This window comes from Calypte anna, chromosome 1 (genome assembly GCF_003957555.1).
Source record: "Calypte anna isolate BGI_N300 chromosome 1, bCalAnn1_v1.p, whole genome shotgun sequence".
In the NCBI taxonomy this organism is placed as follows: domain Eukaryota; kingdom Metazoa; phylum Chordata; class Aves; order Apodiformes; family Trochilidae; genus Calypte; species Calypte anna.
In genome coordinates this window covers 148,767,176-148,789,058 of record NC_044244.1, presented here as the reverse complement: position 1 = coordinate 148,789,058, position 21,883 = coordinate 148,767,176, and the positions used below count along the sequence as shown (strand labels likewise).

General features: G+C 38.2%; 1 protein-coding gene across 1 annotated transcript in view; it reads left to right on the top strand.

The window, feature by feature from the left end:
• Positions 1–21,883, top strand: part of GPC6 (glypican 6) — a 761,222-nt gene that overhangs the window by 608,692 nt on the left and 130,647 nt on the right. The window lies entirely within an intron of this gene.

Genomic DNA, 21,883 nt, shown 5'->3' with positions numbered 1-21,883 from the left:
TAGGTATAACAACTGCTCAACAGCTGTGAAAACAGGGTCTTGATCCTAAGCCACATTAAATTCCTGTTTGTTCATCTGACTAAGATCTCTGTTAAGACAGAAGATATTCACACAGGCATAGTTCTATTGGTATGTATAAATACTGCATAAACCAGGGTCCTCAGCTGGCTGACTAAATAAAGGTAATACTTTCAAAATCAGGTCCAAAGTGACCTATTCCCAAAAATGAGTGGTAAGTAGGAAGGAACTCCCAGAAGCCCTACCTCCACATGCTCTGTAAATTTGCTGCTATTATTTTTCAGGATCTAAATAGTGCACTTTATCTGATGGTCACCTTTTCTACACCTCTGAACTCTTCTTCCTCAGGGAATATGAAAGCTCAGGTGCATCTCCATGTTCCTCCCACACTGAAATTATGGGAAGGTTTGCTGTTAGTTTCCGTGGGACTTGACCTTTGCTATTCGGCATCCAGATTTAGGTATGCTGTCAGACTTTGAAACATGACACTGTTTTTCTGCACTGGTGATCCCTTTTTTTTTCCCAGTGCTGATTGCAGGCCATTTTAGTGGTATTTTATTACAGAGTCAGAAGGACATGGCTGCAGAAAGCAGCTGAAGGCAGTCTTGAACTGGATATTCCTGAAAGTCACACTCTCCATTGCCCGAGCTGACATAAGCTTTTTTTTTCAAGGAAAAAAAAAAAAAAAAGTTCTTAAAACTTTAGGCTGGCACAGATAATGAAGGGGAGGGGGGTAAACATTTCCTGGAGGAAAATATGAATGCCCTAGCATTAAAACATATAAAAAGAATGCAGCAAACTGGACCTGTTCATCTGGTCTCAAAGGCAGGCTAATCTGTTTGGAGAGTCAGAGCAGCTAAAGAGTTTGCTCCAGCAGCTGCTTTAAGGCTCCAACCACTGCTCCTTTGAGAAGTCATTATGTAAAACTTGCTTCGTACACCTTTTCTACTCCTTTTTCAGCTGGAACATAGTGCTGACATTTTTCTATTTATACTTTTATTTATTTCTACTAAGACAATCAGCTCTTCTGGTTTTCTTGAATTTGTTGTCTCGGGCATATGGGTACCTAGACAGAATGCAAGGGACTAGGTTTAATTGGAACATGACATTACTATTTCATTAATTCCCAGTCCATCAAGCAATACAGTTTCCATTCTAGTTCTTTGCTGACTGGCTCCCAGCTGGGGGAGCTCAGCTGTTTGCCAGCAGCCCCGTGTCCTTTTACAGCCAGTATGTTCTGAAAACACCTTACCTTATTTCCAATTTTAAGGTTAACAGACTAAGGAAAGAAGATTATATCAGACCATAAGAGCTCATCTCCTTTCTTGTCTTCTCTAGGGGATGCATTTTCCCGAATCCATTTGTCAGCTAGGAAAATCTCTCAAATTGGAGGCCACTCAGACTCGGGTGATGACCTTGAGCTCCCCTGTGGCTCATTATAGCTTGTGGCTTCTGCTCTCTCCTACTGTATGGATTTATAGATTTATAATAGAGGGTTTTGAATGGCTGTGAGTTTGTGGTTTGAAGGGTAAATGGAGTTGATGGTATATTACAACACCATCTTAATCAGGGCTGGGGAAGTACAGGACAACAGGAAAGGATTCAGTCACCCGAGAAATGCGTTTCCAGCTGAACACACTTCTATCAGATAACTACCTGTCACAAGCAATAAAACAGCCAGGACAACAGGGATCTCATCTTAAGTTACCACAGTTTAGCTGCCCTTCAGTGCTTGTTAGAGAGTGATATGATAGAAAAATCTATTATTATCAGGAAAGCCTGCTGTGACCAAAAAAGCCAATACTGTGACCAGTAATGTCCCTTAGGATAGTAAATACTTCAGTGCACAGAAGAATGTGAGACTTGGTGGAGTTTCTCTGCTGCCTGAATATCTTGATGCTGATTTAAGTGTGTTTTATCAAACACTCTCAAAGAGATTTTCATACAGAAGGTCCCATCACTCAAGGCAGAAAAGTGTCTGAAATCAGCCAAAGGTCTCTGTATCAGCTCAGAGCTTCTGATCCCCTTCTGTAGGTAGAATCTGTACTGGATGATCTTGGAGGTCTCTTCCAACCTAAATTTTCTGTGATTCTGTGAATCACAAGAACACAGAATCATAAATACATATCTGTACATGAATACTAGTTCCAACGGTGGGACTTCTTTCTACCAGCATTGATAGTTGGATATGCCAGTAATGGACTGTTCTACTTAATGATTAGTGAACACTAAATATCCTTCCTTGTTTCCACCTTTGGAAAGCAGAAATTATTAACTTAGTCAGAAGCAAAACTGTGATCTCTCAGAAATCCCCTGGCTAATACACTACTAGGAAAAGCTGCTTTATTCCAGATGTTACTGAACATATGTGTATGTGCACAGCACAGCAGAGAAGATTTGTACAATATGTCACAAATTACCACAGAAGACTTATAATGCCATTACAGGATAGCCTTTGACCTTTCTGATTTCATTATTAAATTGTTTGAGGTGTCTTTTTTAGAAAGCTTTTGATACAAAGTCAACTCAGATATTTTATTTGGGTTTTATGCGTGTATCTTATTTTTTTTCCAAAAACCCCATTTCCTAAGATTTATAAACTCTTCTAGAAATCTTTAGGACTTTATTAGCCTCCTGGCATTTAGGAACACCAGAAAAGCTGTTGAACATAGTCCAAAAGGGACACTTGCCTGTAGCTTGTAGGCACACTTGACTTCATTGATATCTCACTATCTCTTGACATTCTAAAATAGAAAAAGAAGCAATATCATTGACTAGAACCCCAAGACAATGAGTAACCTTCTTTCGGTTCTTTCCCAGTTGCAAATGCATCTAGGACACCAGCAATTCTTTGCAACATGATGGGAGGCCACTCTGTCAGCATTTTAAACAATACTAAGCAACAGGTGCTGTAACTAGTACATATAATAAAGCCTTTTCATCTGTAAAAGGTGAGAAAGATTTAGCTGAGCTCACTCAGGTAGTAACTAAAACTAAATGACCTATTTTCTGAGATATCTGAAACACTATGGGAAAAAGAAATTGTCTTTAAAAAATACCAGCTCAAAAAGGGAACTGCATCCATCTTATTAAGAGCCTCTATCATCATCTTTGATGTGTATGCATAATCTTCCAACAAAATATGATCACTAACATCAGCTGCATATCCTGATCTAAAGATGCTGTCACAGAACATACTGAGGTACTCTTGTGGACAGGGAACATAGTGTGTGCTATTTAAAAATGCTGACTGAAGTTAAATTGTAAGCAAAGGCAACAAAAGTTTAGAAATAGTCTTGAGTTAAATCTAATTTTATTCTAAATGGGGTTTTTTTTTTTTTAGAAAAAGCTTACAACATGAACATAACTGTACTGCTACAGTTGTGACTCATGTTGGGGCTCTGCTTGCAGTTTCTTTGTGTTTGTGGCAACACCTAGATAAAGTTAATGACTTTTGGATCTGCTGCTCTGGCCCAAAAATTACAGGGCTGTTTGATTATCTACAAGCCCGCATATGTAATTCTGCAGTCCTAAAGCTTTTTGGCTACGTTTCCAACCCCATTCACCATCTGTGTTAAGTGGTCCAACTGTGCAGACACCTATAAGCCCTTTCCCCCTGGGACCAACAGCTAATTAAAACAGTGACTGAAAATTGCATCTTCAAACAAAGCAGTATGTGATTTTGAGAGGGAACTTTTCAAACACAGAAGAGTCACCCTTCCCTACCTCCCTACAGCCTCCTCCCCAATCATAATAGATAAATTTCTCATGTGGAGAAGCCCAGCTTCCTCCAGCATCTTCTCATTTTGCCTGTCCTTGCCCATCAGCTCCCAATGACAGCAGCTGCCTTGTTCCTGAGTCACTGTAGCAAGTATGGGTTTAGCATCTCCTAATAGCTCCCAAGAGTGAACCATTTTTAACCAGATGAAAGTAAATATAATTTTTCCAATTAACAGCAGAATTTTTATATCATTTCTTCAAAACAGAGTTCCATTGTCGTTATTTTCTTACATGTTTTTTTAGCAAACACTAAGATTTTAATGTAAGCAATCTTGCTAGAAAGTGCCACATAGATAAACTGGAACATTTGTGACATTTATTTTAAAAAATCATCTCTAATCCATATCTTTATAGAGATTAGAAAAAGAAAAAAAGGAAACCCAGAAGTCTAGCACTGGATATTTTCAACTTTTCCTACTATGTAAATGAGTTTAATAGTTTGTGAAAAAATTCCTTGAATATTAGCAAATTAAATATATATTACTCTGATTTTGACCTCATTTTATGGGCAAGAAGTGAGTCTACAAAAGTCAGTGAAGTGTCACAAAAGCAAAGCTAGGGCAGATGAAGTCATAATTTATCTTGCCTGCTATCCACATTCACTTTAGAATCAGTTCATGCTAAATTGCATCAGTAAACCCCACAAGATAAAACTTAAATTTAAGAAAAGGAAGTTTCACATGAAAGCACATGTTTTCCACATCCAGAAATGTTTAACAAGTCCTTGAATCTGAATGGAAAAGGAAAGCTTCATAAAAAGCAGTTTAGGTCAAATAAGTTGACTTGGTGCTTAAGCTCCCTGAATGAAGCACATTACTCTACAAGTATGAACTTGAAAGTGTTTCCCCTAACCATGGCACATGCTGACAGCTACAGTGCACCATAATGGCCACCGACCAAATACTTTAATATTTACATTAAAGGCTTTTTCCCTAGTAATGGTATAGAAATTACTCTAAATTAAATTTTATGGACCAGGCTCTAAACACAGTACGCACAGAATCTGACTTCATTGGAGCAGCTACCTTTGCTGACATATGGAAGAAATTGGCTTAATTTTGGCAATTAAACCAGTTGTATTTCAAATATGGTTACTGGTCATTGGCACAAAGTACCTCGGACTGGGTACATCTACATAATACATTTTTTTTTGCCAGGAAAATCCATTACAAGAAGCATCTTATTTAATATGTTATTTACGGTACAAAAAGCAGAGTCAAAATGTCATATAAAAGAAATGAAATTTTGCTAATATAACTCTGATGACCGTTCTGTGATGACCATTAAAGCAATAGACCTGTAATGTGCAGAGGAGTCACAAGTCCAGTCTGAAGCCTGTTGTTCCAGCAAGTTGCATGATTACTTTGTAAATGTTAGATGGTTTGGAAATTGTTCACTGAAGATGAAGAGGTCAAACAGAAAAGGCATGCTCTGACATTTTATTTGTTACCAGATTTTCTTAGATTTACAGCCGGTAGTGCAAATATCTTTTAAAGAACATTATACTATTAGTTTTCTCTGGGTCTTTAATAAAGCTCTCTAGAAGTGACAGAATTTGGGAAAGCAAACCTAATGCAGGTAAAAAGGTGTGAGTCTTACCAAAGGACTTCTCAAATCATGCCAAATAAAATGCTCTAAGAAATGATACAGTGGAACTGCTCCAGCATCAGTCAGAGCCACTGAGAACATTTCCATTCAATTTAGTGGGTGTTGGATCAAGATCATTTGGAATCTGGGAGAAACTTTAGACAGTAGCAATATTAAATCAGTAAAGGCAGTTGGCAAATTTTAACTAAACCAGTCAGGCCCCTGGGATTACTGGAAAAAAATTGAGAACACACAACCCTGTGAAACATAACTCTGATTGTCTGCTTCCGTTCTCCTGTGAAAGTTTTATTTCATTCACATCTCAATATATTTTTAGATTTACATTTTATTTGGGAAACTTAATGGACTTAGCTAATGCTTCCTACATTTCAGGGTTTCGTTCACTTTTTATTTTTCATGCAAAACACAGTACGAATGCTTGACCTGACCCTTTTGCTCTTTCCTGCTCTAGAATATCATATGTTATATAGCATCGAGTTGTCTTTGTTCCTGCCTGATTAAGTAACATAATTTGAGTTACTTAGAGGTCATGACACATTTCTAGAAAGATTAAGATACAGCATTAGAAGTTAATAGCAATAAAAGTAGTTTAGTTTTACTCAATTTTTTTGCACCAAAACTATAAATCATAACATTTTGGCAGAGCTAGCGTAGCTATACAAATTCAATTAGTAATCACTGTATTTCAATTATCCTTCTGAAGAGAGATTTGTAACAAAATTAGAAGTGTTTCCCTTGCATGAATGGCAGAATAATATTACAGCATAACAGCTTCTTTCTTGTAACTAATCAATTCCATGAAAAATTATAGACCTAATGTAATAAAAGGCCAAAGGTAAGAAAAAGGATCATAAACTAATGAAACTAATAATATTAACAAAGTAGTAAAGCAATCAATTATTAAAGAGACATAAAGGTTAACTGCCCATGAAATGAACATACTAATGAAATGAACATACTAATTCAATGTTATTTTATTATGTACCCACAATTTGTTTCTAAATTTTCCTCATGAAGCACTCAAGTAATCTACTTGTCTTACTTGTGCAACATTAAAAAATCCCCACCTAGAGGACAGATTTTCCCTAAGCATAGACCCCAGCACTCTCTGTCAGGGTAGAAGGGTTTCCATATCACTACCTCAAGGTATGAGCTGCTTCCCTCTCCCTTTGATATCCAGGTAGACCAAGAAAATGTTGCTCTTAATTAGGTACCCAGCTTTGTGTGAGGTAGATCCAGGCCCAAGCTCTAAAAGCTTTGAACACTTCTCACAGAGAGATGATCAGCTTCCTTACAGGAATGAGCAGACCCAAGTATTGTAAATATAACCACAGGGTCCTTAAGTAAACTTTTTCTTCTGGGTGAAAACTGAAATTACTTACAAAACTATTCACTCAGGTTGGTCTTAGTTGTCTGGGACAAGAATGCTGGCATACTTGACTGGCTGATTCATTTTGGTTTGGTTCATTGTCACTTGAGATGCTGTTATCTCAACATTGTGAAGATGAACTCAAAGAGAGGTAATGACAATGAAATGAAATTTGAAAAGCAAAAATTATAAAATATCCTTGCCAAATTAAGGAGCTGTTGAAAGATATGAACAACTGTAGTGAAATGAGGCAACCAGGTGCCACTAATTGCCAGGGAGTGGGCATGAGCTTGTGTTAAGCCCACCTGTGCCTGATTAGGGTGGGCCCCTACTGCGCATGAGCAGGACCAGGGGGCCAATAAAAGGTAAGGCCTGAACTCACAAGCTCAGCTCATGCTGGAACTCACAATCTTGGCATGCTTGGCTTTAACTGCTTCTCTCAGCACTGCACTACCTTCATTGCTCCACTAGAGCTCGTTGCTGTCAGTGTGAGGCTTGAGTGGCGCAGCCGGCTAGCACGCAGTAACAGACAAACCCAAGCAATTCTGAGGCCACGGGTTCGAGACTCAGAAGCCTCACCCTGACAGCCATGAGCTCTAGTGGAGCAATGAAGGTAGTGCAGTGCTGAGAGAAGCAGTTAAAGCCAAGCATGCCAAGATTGTGAGTTCCAGCATGAGCTGAGCTTGTGAGTTCAGGCCTTACCTTTTATTGGCCCCCTGGTCCTGCTCATGCGCAGTAGGGGCCCACCCTAATCAGGCACAGGTGGGCTTAACACAAGCTCATGCCCACTCCCTGGCAATTAGTGGCACCTGGTTGCCTCATTTCACTACAAACAACTCTTCTGCCTTCTGTCTGGTTTCACAGACAGAAGCTGGGCTTGGAGCAACATAGCAACATAGTCAAGTGGGAGGTGTCCTGGCCATGGCAGGGAGGTTGGAACTAGATGATCTTTAAGGTCCCTTCCCAAGGAAAACCTTCTGTGAGTCTATGATTAGAGCTTTATCAGGCTCCCTTATACATGTGTCATATGTCAAACATATATTTTCTTTTATATATTTCAGCTGTGACTTCTCCTTTTTGAAATAAAATGTGTTATAAAATAAGTATGATATGGATTAATCAAGAAAAACAAGATGAACATTTTTAAATAATTAGCATACATGTAATGGATGGATAGATATCTGCATACATACTAAATCAATGCAGCAGCAGTTTGTGGTTTTGATTTTAGTCAGTCGTAAGCTGTTCTCATCCTGGAGCCTGGCTTTGCAAGTCACATTTTTCTGCTGAAGAAAACAGCGTGTATGTGGTAGGGGTACACATTTAATGAACTATGGCAAGTGAAAGGATGCAAAAAGGCAGGAAGAGCTGCTGAATTCAGCATAAAAGGTATCACTGTCATACCTGACCAAGGAAAACATTTACATGCTCTGTCTTCTCTGTTATCTGTGGTTGTTTAGATGGGCATTTAAGAAAACTAAGGCTTCCCACATCTGTTTTCCCCAAAGATCTATGGTGGTGCATTTTTGATAGCTTGCATCCAGTCTTCTTTCTCAAAAGTAACATACATACTGACAAGGCTGATGCTTAGAGAGGACTTGAGTGACCAGTGTACCTTTGCCAAATTATAAACTAAACGATTGCTTTGGCTTGCCTGCGTTTTTTAAGTCATTCAAAATTAAAAAAAAAAAAAAAAAAACCAAAACAATGAGCATTTGTGGCTTGGGTATTAGCAACAACACAGGGAGGCGTGTAAATGCAAGTGGACCGAGTTTCTGAGTATCACCTTTAACAGCAATACACTGGCTTTATAGACACTGCTGGTTTCATTTGCTATCTCATTACAAGCAACAGCAAAGATGTTCACACTCCAAATGGCAGTGGGTCTGGCACCATAATTGTTTTGACTGTTTTTGTCTCACTCTGGGTCTCACAAAACAGTACAAATTTCCAGCTTTTACGAGCTTTCCTGTTTCAACTCTATCTCCTCTACCTCCACAGCAGAGTGAGATGCTGCTTTCCCTGAGGAGATGTCCAGGCAGCATTTCTTCTTTTCCTTCTCTCTCCCTTCTTATTGAAAGGAATTAGACCTGGAAACTATCTCACATCTCAACTCATTCACCTCTGTTCTTACTGATTTGTGAGCATTTTCTGACTCAAGTCTGGCAATAAGAGACATTTGTTCAGCCAAAGGGAGAGGCACAGCATATCACTGCACTGCTTCTGGAGTGTAATGGGACGACATTTGCCCCAAAATGAAGTTCCCCCTCACCATCTCTTTGCTGTGAGAAATCACTTGATTTGTATCCCATCACAGGGTAACTCCACTAGTACAAGCTATTTACCACTCCTTCAGTATCATTTCATTTCCTGAGGGGATTATCACAGAAGGTGCTCCTGTCTTCACCTCTCTCCCTGCCCAGCTCTTTTTACTCATTTGCTCCAAACCACATCCCTGAGCTGCACTTATTGACTTTTTTTTTTTCCTCCAGTCAAGAAGATTATTTACCTGTGTGAAATAAGGATAATCTAGTTTCTGGTTTCAACCTGACTCCCTTGTGCTACTGTCTGAGCTGGACACAGCCTGCACTAATGCCTGCCTAATTCCCTTCCCACCAAGTACATGTAGATATCACTAGGTCTTTGAAAGCTGATACAGTGCAATTTTCAAGATTCCATATGCAGTCAGTTGCCTCCCCATTGGTCAGTATTTGCAAACAGATTTACAGATCTGATTATGCCCTTTCCCAGAACACAAAACCAGGAGACCAGAACTGGATCTTTGCTTTCTACACCTTCAATTCTGCCAAAGAAGAACTTGCAGTTTCTCTTCTGCAAGTGCACAGAGAACAACGAGTCCTTCTCTTGCTTGCAAGTTTTTGCAACGTTACTTTCTCATGACAACTACGTAAGATTTTTTAGTGTACCAGGAGATCTCTTGGAGACAGAGAAACGGGCAACTCAATTAGTAATTTTCATCAGAGGTTGCATTTCCAACTCAAAACCTTCTAGATCTGGTAGTTTTTCCCTTTATCCTTACTTTGCAGCAGAGACAGGTGGATTGCACAGGCACAGATGTCTGGCATCTGGCTTTAAATGTGCTCATCTATTCACATCCAAGTGAGCAATGCTTCCCAAAGAATTGGATACAAAAGGAGCAAAACTAAAAGGAAAGGTTGAAACTTCTTACCATTTCATACTGCCATTGCCTACTGCAGAGATCACTGATTTGAACCCAGCACCAAGGATATGGCACAGGCAGGTTCTGAAAGATTTTTGAGCCACCGCCATCTGGGAGAGAAAAGCTGTGAGTCCCTCCAGACTCACAAATCAGAAAAAAAAAATAATAAAAAAATAAGTGAATGTGAAGGTAATGGATCCTTTGAAAGGCAGAGCATTTCTTAGCCTCCACCAAACAAATCTCTAATATAAACTGGATTATGACCTCTCTAAAAGATTGTCAGCCATCAGTCTTCTTGGATTAGCTATGGAAATTGCATGTATTTTCCAATAGTTTAGAGGACTGGTTTGGGTTTTGTATGTATTGAAGAAAGCTTTTTCATTTGAAGCTGGGGGATTTTATAAAAAGCCTGAAATTCATTTTTTTCTCAACAAGAGTTTGACCTGTTCAATCAAAAAGCCCTTGAGTGACAAGTAAAAGCTTGATCAAAATGAAGGCATTTTTACTGTCTTTGAAATGTCTTACAGGGAAAAAAATAAAACCTGCTCATATCTTTGCAGTTTGTTTACTTTATACTGAATGTGTAAACTTTCCCATGGGGTTCTCCTTGAAGAAAATATGGCACAGACCTTTTGCAGACATTTTGGAAATAAACGCACAAAGTTGTCTACCTGATTTCCGGCTGATACAAAGGTATGCTTGCTATTAGTAAAACCTGAAGGAAAAGCTATTTTGCAATGGTCAGCAAGTATTAGTTTACATCTCATATGAGGATTTTTTAAATTAAGGCAACAAGCCAGGAAAATGTCTAATGTCATTCCATCTGCAGAACATATAAATAAAATATGATAGTTTTTTGATATCATGGGAAAAGTTGATTAACCTCACAGTTAGTCACAGTATATTTCCGAGAAACCTTGTAAGAAAGAACTCAGACTAATTCTGTGAAAAAGCACATGGCATAGGCACTGCAGCTGCACAGCATTTATGAAAGTGAACCTTAGCTTTGAGATGGTGTCTATCATCCTCTGACAGGACATCTGCTCCAGACAAGGAACTGAGACTATAAGTACCCCAAGAGGAGGAGCTCTGCCCTTTATCTCACTCTTTTTTTTTTTTTTTTTTTTTTTTTATGGTGGATTCTAGTTCTCTATTCTCAGAACTGAACAAAGGCTAGCATTTTCTAGAGAAGGATTCACCTCCTTAAATGTCTTCAGCCATCTAAAACCTGAGTATCTAATCTAGAGGTGGCCACCTGAGATGTCCTTATAGTAAATGGAGATAGTAAATGTCAGGTGGAGATAGTGGAGATACTATTTGTTAGACTGGTGAGATGTCATCCCCTGGAAGTACCTGCTCCTCTTCTTCATTTTCTGCAGGGAGACAGCTAAAATAATGCTTTTAGTCAAGGCACGACTTTTAGAAAACTAAAGTTGAAGAATTAGTAAATAGTTAATATGCACAGCATGAAATAGACAGTTTTATAACCAGGTTTCCTTTTTAGTATTGCAATATCAGATTGCCCTAGAAATATCTTCCTCAATATCCTTTGCAGCTGGAGCCAGGGGAGGTTTATGTGACAGTATGTTCTGTATTTTCCTGTAATAAGAAGCGTTCATACCTGCCAATAGTCTAATGAAGAAAATGGTAGGAATCCAAAGTGTCCATAAAACCATCTGTACATGTGCTGCCAATCTGGTCTATACTGTAAATGCACAGATCAGCTCTTGCCTGTAAGCTCCAAATGAGGATAGCTTCCATGTGGCTTGTTATTGTATCTACACTGAATTCAAAGTGGTCAGGTTGTGTCTGATTTGATGCACATAGAATCTGGAGTTACTTTGGGTGCAGATAGTCGCTACATTTTACGTACCTACATGACCAGAAACCCAATGTATTGTAGTCAGAAATCTAGTAGGTCGTTGATGAGAGTCATCAGATGGTACATTATTGCTAAGTGTAATAAAACTGACAGTATATGTGGCAGATAAATTTTTATCATCAAACAAGATAACTGTGTAAAATAATTATGAAGAGCAACTACTTTTCAGTAGTAGTGTACTGGAAAAATGTTCAGCTTTGCAATAAAATATATGCAAGTCTGGAGAGAGCTGCAAGGAGTGGTTTCCACCTGAGATGCATGAGGAACCTTGATGGACTTTTATGAATCCAGCTGAAATAAATACATGTCAAAAAGTATAAAAAACTTTCAGCAAAACTTGAGTGTAATTTAGATGCTGGATAAGGCATAGAAGAGAAAAGCTACATGTATGGTGTCATTTTGCAAAAAGGTTACTTCATGTTTAGCCAGGGCAAGTCCAGCATATGAAAAACAAAGGTCACTCCCCAGCACTGCATGAAATACACAGTGCCTGAGTCAGTACATGGTCTCCTTTCTCAAATACACCAATTTCAATAGCTAACACCAGTTCAACACATAGTAAATCCCAGGAGTGATGAGTTGTCCTAAGACAATTACTCTGAATTGCCTGATGGTCACTGCTGGGATGTACCTGCTGACTGCAGCCATCTGAGGCAATTTATATAACAGAGGTGGGACAGCATATTGAATGAAGAAGCAAAGAAATACTCCTGCAGTAAAGCTCAGCATGTTAGCCTGCTATCCTCCCTCCCAGCACATCACAAGAAACAGGTTAGGAGTGCAAAGCAGATGGCACAGGCAGCTACAGTGCTGGGGACCTTTGCACTCAACAGATGGCATCAACAGGATGCAAGAAAATCATATGTGTCCTTGTGGACTCGGGAGCACAACAGGAAGATTTCCAGAGATAGCTTCTGGGGGTCATGCCACCATATTAATAGCCAGCACATGTCATGGCACTTCAACACCAGCTGAATATAAATGCGTTCTGTATACATTCCTCCTTTATTTGATCTGAACCTTTAAGGACAAATGTCCATGTTCTTTTATAAAGTTGGATCCAGATCCAAACGTATAGCTTAAGATGATCTTCACAAGCTGTTCCCTTATCTTTTTGTAGCTTATTACAAATGATATGTCTGCAGTCCTATCTGTGGAATATTTTTTTCCATGTGATTCCTATTAATCTCTTGGCAAGATTAATTTGTTCCTGTTTATCTAGAGTTATCTTAGCTCTAACTGCAATAGTGCTTTTGCATTTGTGAAACCTGATTTTTGCCATATCTTGACCAAAAAAAAGGAAAAGTAGTGGTGGGTCACACTGTTGAAGAGTGGGTTTGGTATGTTTTCACTAGTGTTATATTCACACAGAGGCAGAACCAAGCTGTTCTGGATAGTTTGTGGCCAGTGTTTCTTAGCTGGTTTCAAGTGAAGAACCAGTTAATCTTTTCTGAAAAGACATTCTGAGATCCTTTCACTGTGGTTCATGGGAGGGTGGGAAAGGAGAGATAATAAATGATATAATGAGAAATTAACTAAATGCAAATTGTTTTATAAAAACATGGTGGTGCTGCTCTAATTACAAAGATTTTAATTGCAAATATTGATAATAAGAAAAATAATTAGCGATGGAATTATGCCTGAGGACAGACAGTAACAGCAGCCAGAAGTTTTCTCATGACACCACCAGTTCACAAAATAGGACTTAGGATAAATATTGGTGACGTTTGGTGATAACTGTATCATAGAATCATAGAATATGCTGAGTTGGAAGGGACCCATCAGGATCATCAAATCCAACTCCTGTCCCCATGTAGGGCACCCCCAGGATCACACCATGCACCTGAGAGCATCATCCAAACAGTTGAGCTCAGGCAGCCACTTCCCTGGGGATCTTGTTCCATTGCTCAACCACACTCTGGCTGAAAAACCTTTTCCTAATATCTAACCTAAGCCTTCCCTGATTCAACTTCCTACAATTTCCCCAAGTCCTGTCTTTGGCCACAGGAGTGAAGAAATCAGTGAAAGTCCCATCTCTTCCCCTCATGAGGAAGCCATAGACTGCAGTGAGGTCCCACCTCAGCCTCCTTTTCTCCAGACAGAACAATCCAAGTGACCTCAGCCACTCCTCATTCTTTCCAGACCCTTCACCATCCTTGTTGCTCTCCTTTGGATATTCTTCAAAAGCTTGGTGTCTTTTCTGTATCGTGGTGCCCAAAACTGCACACACTACTCAAGGTGAGGCAGTACCAGTACAGAGTGGGACAATCACCTCCTTTGATGGGCTAGTGATGCTGTGCTTGATGCACCCCAGGACAGAGTTGTCCCTTCTGGCTGCCAGGACACACTGCACACTGCTGGCTCATGTTCAGTTTGCCATCAGCCAGGACCCCCTGGTCCCTCTCTGCCTCCCTGCTCTCCAGCCACTCATTCCCCAGTCTGTACATGCCACCAGGGTTGTCCCATTCTAGGTGCAGAATTTGGCACTTGCCCTTGTTAAACGTCATGTAGTTGGTGATTGCCCATCTCTATAGCCTGGTGAGGTCTCTCTGCAGGGCCTGCCTGCCCTTGGGGGAGTCAGATATTCCTCCCAAGTTTGTATCATCTGCAAACTTGCTTAAAATTCCTTCCAGTCCTGTGTCCAAGCCATTGATAAAGAGGTTGAAGAGGACTGGGCCAAGGATGGAGCACTATGGCACCTCACTAGTGACTGATATTTTCTCCTTTTTTGCTCCCTTTCTTGAGAGGTGTTAAAGCAACCATATTTGTAGTCAGACCATATGTCATCAAGTGATCCAATTTGATATGCAGATTGAGAAGATAAAGATACAATCCCTGCTTTAAAAAAATGTAAGATCTATATTCCAGTCATGTAGCATGTAGAAGGCTATAAGGATTTGTGTGCTTGGTAAATACTTTGAAATTACCTTTTGGGCACACTCTTATCTGCATAACAACTTTCTGAAATTATATTTCATAATTATATACTCACAGCTCCTCCCATCTAAAACTAGTTCAGTAGGTCGTGTGGGTGTTCTCAGTGTGTGCATTTTGGATGTTTACATTGTAAACACACTGCATAAAAAGATTTTATTTAGATTTTAATTTCTTATGACAAAAGTTGTTTAGCACTATGTGCTTGTAAGTAACTTAGCAAATAGGGACTCTCAATTTTTAACCAATATCTACAATGAAAACATAAAAATAAATTGTGCAGATAGCTACTTATGTCCTGCTCACTGAGAATTTTCAGCTGTTGATCTTCAGTTCGAGCTTTGATATTTGTTTCTCACAATTGTCTACACCCATGTTATTCACCATATGCGTGGTTGGACCAGACTTTGGACCAGGATCTCTGGAGATGCTTGCCTCTCCCCATCGTTAGGGAATTAAGCAATCTGCAAACCAGAACATTATTGTAAGATTACATTTTACTAAATTTATGCTAATCCATTGCTGGATTAGAACCACTGAGGCTAAAATTATGAAGTTTTGAGTACAGATTGTCTTTAAAAGTACAGTGATTTCATTAGTCTTTAAAACTACCATATGAAGGATTTTCACCTAACTAGATGTCTGAGTGTTAGAGCTTCAGGGTGTACTTTTGCCCACCTCTCAAGTTTATTCCGGTCCTTCTGGATGACCTCCCATCCCTCTGGTTTATCAACAGCACCACTCAGCTTGGTGTCATCTGCAAACTTGCTGATGGGGCACTTGATCCTGCTGTCTATATCATTGATAAAAATATGAAACAATACAGGTCCCAGCATGGACCTTTGAGGGACACCACTTGTCACTGGTCTCCATCTAGACTTTAAGCATTGACCTCTACCTTCTGGAAATGACAATTCAGCCAGTTCATTATTCACTGAACAGTCCACCCATCAAATCTGTATCTCTCCAACTTGGTGAGTGGGATATTGTGGGGAACCATGTCAAAGACTTGCAAAAGTCCAGACAGAGGACATCCACTGCTTTTCCCTTGTTGCCTGATTTCGTCACTCCATTGTAGAAAGTCCCAAGTGTGGTCAGGCAGGATTTGCCCCTAGTAAAGCTATGCTAGGTGTCTTGGATCACCTTACATCTCTCCATGTGCATTAGCATTTCTCCTAGGAAGATCTGTTCCATCATCTTCCCAGGCTGACAGATTGGTAGTTCCCAGGGTCCTCCTGGGAGGAGGACTCCTCTTCCTCCCATAAGAAGGATCCATCCTCCTCCCAGGAGGAAATGGCAGAAATGAGAATAATGTAGTTGTAGTGCCAGAAGAGTGAGAACACCAATAAGTATAGCCTCTCTCTGTGGTTACTATAATTTTATTCTCACTATTACACCAAACAGTATAATTTATTGCAGTATTATGACCTGGCTATGAGTGATTATACAAATTCATATTTTATCTTATTCAGGGGTTTTACATATTCATGCTTTCCTGATGAAAATATATTATGTACCAACAGGGAGAAGTTCTTAGATGAAAAAGAAAGAGAATTTCTTCTACTTGACAGCTGCTCATTTGAGATCCAAGCAGCGTATGAGAAATATACACAAGTGTGACACCTGCCTGTTGATCCTAGGATTTCCATGGATCATTTATTAAAGCAAGAATTTGTTATTAACTTCTTATCCTGATCCCAAGCTATGTGAATTTAAATGAACAAAAGATAAATCTAACTTTTAAATATATCCGTTAGAGACAGAAAATAATCCCTTGGGTAATGCATCTCAGATAATTTCTGATTTCATAGTAGAAAGAACCTGTGCTCATTTACCATTTAAATATGCTTTAATGCATATTTATTCCTTTTCTTCATGATATTTCTTGGAGCTTTGAAACCCTAATTCTATAAACAAATACAGCATTTAAAAAGCAAAACAACAAACAAACAAACTAACTAACAAAGTAAAAAAAAAACAAACTACCCTACACACAAAATTAGATTTGTAGCTGGAATATATCTTCATATAGCAATCTCTGCTTGGTTTCCATTTCAGAAAAGATGGACCTAATCCTGAGAATATTTGAGCATATAAGTAATTCTATTTATATTGAAACTGTCTGCAGTACTCAGTGATTCGAATCATGTAAGTCAGAAACAAGCTCCTTCACTTTATAAGCAGCTACAAGATCAAAGTGCCTAAATTACAAAATACTTTATTATACATTTTTTTTATTTTGTCTTTTGGAAGTCAATTGTGATATTGTTTTGTAGGTCAGATTTTTATGAATTCATTTTCCATCTAAGAAAACAAACTTAAAGAAAGCTAATAAGCTTTGCAGATCCCTATCAGACAATCTATTGTCTGATAATTTTTTATAGGGAAGAATAAGGTAGATGGTGACCTCAGTCATAATTCATTTTAATGTATTATATATTCTAAGCTCCTTAAAGACATGAAACATTAAATTTCTTAGACCAAAAGGGTCTGGCATCCAAAGGGCAGACTTTAAATATATTTGAAAGCTAGTTATAATCTAGTTTTATCTCACAAAAATATATCACTATATTGTAAGCTGTGTTTGGAAAGCCAATCTAGCACAGTTGTAAATTAAAAGTAAATTACTGATGTGAAAAATTTTAAGCAGGCTCCTAAGTTTTGACTTATTAAGCTTCAACCAGAGCTTATGTGTATATATTTATCTATATATATAAGAATGACTGATTAATTTTGCTTGATGAATTTCACACAAACATCTGTCACTCTAGCAAAGCATGTGTGTGTTTCCTAATACAAAATTGTTAGTTGTTTTTTGTTGGGTTTTGTTTTTTTAAATCCTGAGGGAAAAAAATTATGAATTTCTGGGAAATAATACAGTTTTGCTGCAGGCATAATTTCCAGGCATACTCAGCCAGCTTTACCTTGACCGTGTTCTCATTGTTGGCAATTGTAAAGCTTTCACTCCAGCAGTGCTGTGCTACTCCTGAGAAGCTTTGAAATATCACCTGAGAACTGTTTTCTGCTTAAAAAGAAAAAGATCAGTCTCTAAGTGATGAAAGAAAAAGAAACCAGCTGCTTTCATATTTTGTCTGAAATCCTTCATGAAGCTTTGGTAATAAAAGAAGAAAGAGATGCGTCCCATACCTTAATTAGTCAATTCCTTTCTCTCAATTATACCGATTTCACACATGCTTTTGATTGACAGATGTGCAAATTGTATCAGTTAGCTGGTAGCATGGGCTTTGTGGTTGGATTGGACTGAAATTGAAAACACAACTTTTCCATGAAGCAGATGTGCATCATGCTTTAGCTGGCTTTGTGTGATTCCCAAACCAGCTCTGAGAGGGTGGGAGTCCCAGCAGCAGCAATGATCTCCAAAACCACAGTAGTGTGATAAGAAGCTCTGCTCCCAGGGCATCTGATTCCTGAAGAGCATCCTGCCATAGAGGCACATGGCAGGGCTGGACCACTTGGTCTGGCTTTCTAGAGGCCACAATCTTTATTTGCTCCCATAGACAATGAAGGATGGTTTAACACATCTTGTAATATGTTGTAAAGTTGAACCAAAGTTTGCAGCAACAATCAGGTTTCTCATAGTGGTTCTCTGCTTCATTATCGTTGCCTTACAGCATCCCTGACATCATCTTACCAGTGAGCATGATCCATGGCAAGTTCCTAGAAACTGAAAAAGAAATAACGACAGCAGCAATTTAGAGAGAAAAGAATGACAGACACATTCATTGATTTCTCTTTGCCCTGTAAACAGCCAAAGATACTTCCAATTACATTTCCATCAGGCCTCCTCTTAGGTCTATAGATTTCCACAACTTTTTTTAAACTTATTTTAAACTAACAGCAAAAGCATGACAAGATATAGAGAATTACTGATCGTTCAAGATTAAAGAAAAATTTGCAAATACAAGAATCTGAAAAGAGGTGGCAATCCATAATGCATTCTTATTAAAGATCTTGTAGAGGATTTTTGAGAAGGTATAAGTATAGGTGAGAAAACAAACTACCCCATGCTTAATAGTGGTCTCAAGTGCTATTTTCATATAAACAGAGTTTTGCTGCTTTAGTGTCATAGTCCATATTTCTATGTTAAACAAACAATCACAAATATCAGAAAAGAAGCACAGAACTAAGGTTCTGCACTAAACTCTTATGTGCTCATTACACTCTTTAGACTACATTCCAAACTGAGTAGGCTGTTCCCCTAAAGGAAAGTTGTGGGTTTTTTCCCTTAGGCCAGAGCTGCACTAACAAGGTGTTTATTCTAGTTAGTCTAGTTGAGACAGAAGTCACAAAAGGAAAAAAAATATTCAGGCCTCCAAAAGAGATGTAGAGAAGTAAAACCAGTGTATTTCTAGGAATCAAACCTTTCAGAGCTTGTTTCTCTTCTGCAAGATGGTGACACCTATTTTTTTGTCACAAGCAAAATTCAGAGGCAAAAGGGACAGTTTAAGATACTTGCAGCCTCGTGTTTCCAAGAAGCAAGATAAGCAGGTATCTTGAGATGCATTATGGTCTGACAAGAGTATTATAGGATTGGGACCCTGGAGGATGTACAGATGGGTATAGAGCTCTTTGTGATTCAGAAACCAAATAAAAGCTCTGAGTACTATCTTTGAACAAAACTAAATTACTTTTGAACAAACAGAGCTTGAATTTTTCACTCTAATGTAAATTTTCTCACAGCTTTCTGGGACATTTCATTCTATCTGCAGACTAAATGAGACAAAGTATGTTAATGTCACATATGCCGATAACATAAGGAAGCAAAAGAGTTCTATACACTTTAATATTCTTTTCATACATCTGCACTATTGGCCAGAGAGTGGATATGTCTTGCAGATGCCAACTGTTTAGGCTTTGGTGTCACTGATACTTCCAGTTCTGATTAGTTATAAGATTTTCTAAGAGAGAGCTGTTAGTCACAGCTATATTTCATTTAAAGCAGGAGGTTTCCATTTAGGACCTCTTCCCTGTTTCTAGTTGTTGGTTTGCACCCTAGATGTGCAGGTCAGGAGGAAAAATCATTTTCTCTTTCTGCTGCTTGGCTCTTAGTGAAAGAAAATGCTCTCTGGTTAAAAGAGCAGTCTCTTGACCTTGGGGGCCAAGGCTGTGGGAAGTGCCAGAGGACATCCTGCCCTGTGGATCTTGCTTGTGTGACAGGTCCCAAAGTGCTGCATATGGGAATAAGCTTCTTCCCTTTTTATCACTCACCATGTCCCTGGGTCTTCCTTGCACAATATCAGTAATAATTTTACCACTTCTTACAGATCTTGGTTAAATACATGTTGTAACTGAGTGCCAAGAACCAGCCCCTGAGGGAGTTCACTGAAAGGATTTGATGATGAACAGGAAGGATTTCAATTTACAATGGCATTTTGAGACCTATCAGTTAGCCATCTTTAATTACTTTAAAATATCCCTTGCAGAGCTTTAAAATAATTTTAATTTGTTAATTAAAGTGCCATGTAACATCAAGTCAAATGCTGTTGGTAAGTCTAATTCAACACTTTTACCATCTCCACTGATCTTATGACTCATAAAGAAACTATTTAAATTTGAACTCCATAAACTTGCACTGACTGAACAATGACAGTTCTGTCTTTTAGCTTTTTACTAAGTCCGTAACACCCACAGCATTATTTTGCCTGGAATATTTCTCAAACTATCTTTCTTCATAATTTTCATCTTACTTAAAATCTGCTTAAATTTAAATAAGCTACTGAACTGCACGTCTACTTCTTTCCCCCATCTTTTATTATCATCTTGTAGAGCCCTATTTATTTTACATTACTATTTTAAATTTTTTCAATATCTTAATAAGATTTTAATACCATCTAGCACCTATGCCACTTAATACCATTTAGTACCTATAAAATTAGACAAAAGCACATTCTAGAATTTTGATAATTAATGTCAATTGCAAAGACTACAAATGTTTTCTATTTAGAAGTTGGCAGAGCAAAGTTTTAAAACTTTTCATATGACTTGGGATCCTTAAATAAATGTACATAAGCAACTGTTCTTTTTAAAAGAAGTAGCTGTTCTGACAAATCTTAAAATAAGTCTTTGTGGTACAGAAATGAAATTACATCTGTACTGGATAAATTTTTTTTACAGCATGAAGTTGAATTATAGGGACTGTTAATAGTGACAAAACTTATTCATTACTGACAAAGTACAGTTATGCAAGAAAATTCTGGACTTACCTTTTGCATCAAGTCTTTAATTTTTAAGTGATGGCTCTTCAAATAAATTGCCTCCAACTTTGGAATTTAATTTATGACGCTCTATATTTTTGCTTCTTGGACAGAGATAAATGAACTTTTATCTTGGTGCACTTGAATTTTAAATCTGGAGATTAATATACTGCAGGAACCATGAAAAACAAAAACAAACAAAAAAGGTAAACAAATATATGGATGTGTAATCCAATTTATTTTTACGTTATAGCTATCATTAGCAGTAATCCAAATATTCACATTGAAATTAGAACTAACCGGAACAAACCAGTTTTGACTGGTGTGAAAATAGAAAATAACACATTATACTAGCATAGTTGATCTTAATATCATTAAAAATGAGAGAAAAATTAGTTTTCTCTCATATATCCTTGTTGATTTCACATTTACCTAGTGTAGTGATTTTTCTACTGTTTTGAAGTTTAATTTTAGTGTTACAAAATCTTGACTTAAAACGTCTGGTAAACAGCAACATAAAACTTTCAGCTTCAGAGCTGTTTGTGGCTATAAGGAAATAATAGAAGATACTGTACTATCCATCCACCTAAACGCTGTCAAGTGAATGAAAGTTTCATAACAGAAGTAAGTTTTGGCATTTCATGAAATCTGTGCTCTATCACTGTCATCCCCAGATGACTTACACCAACATTGCCATTACATGTTTGAAAATACGTCAGGTCAGGATTTGCCATAGCACTTTTGAGGAAGAAAAAAAGGCTGCTTCAGAAGTAGCGTGTGAAATTTCAGGGTATGTTACACTGGAATGCACAAAATAATCATCTTACAATAGAAAAATACCTCTATAATTATTTGTGAAATGATTGCCCATGATGCTGTGGCTGAATGGTGTGTGA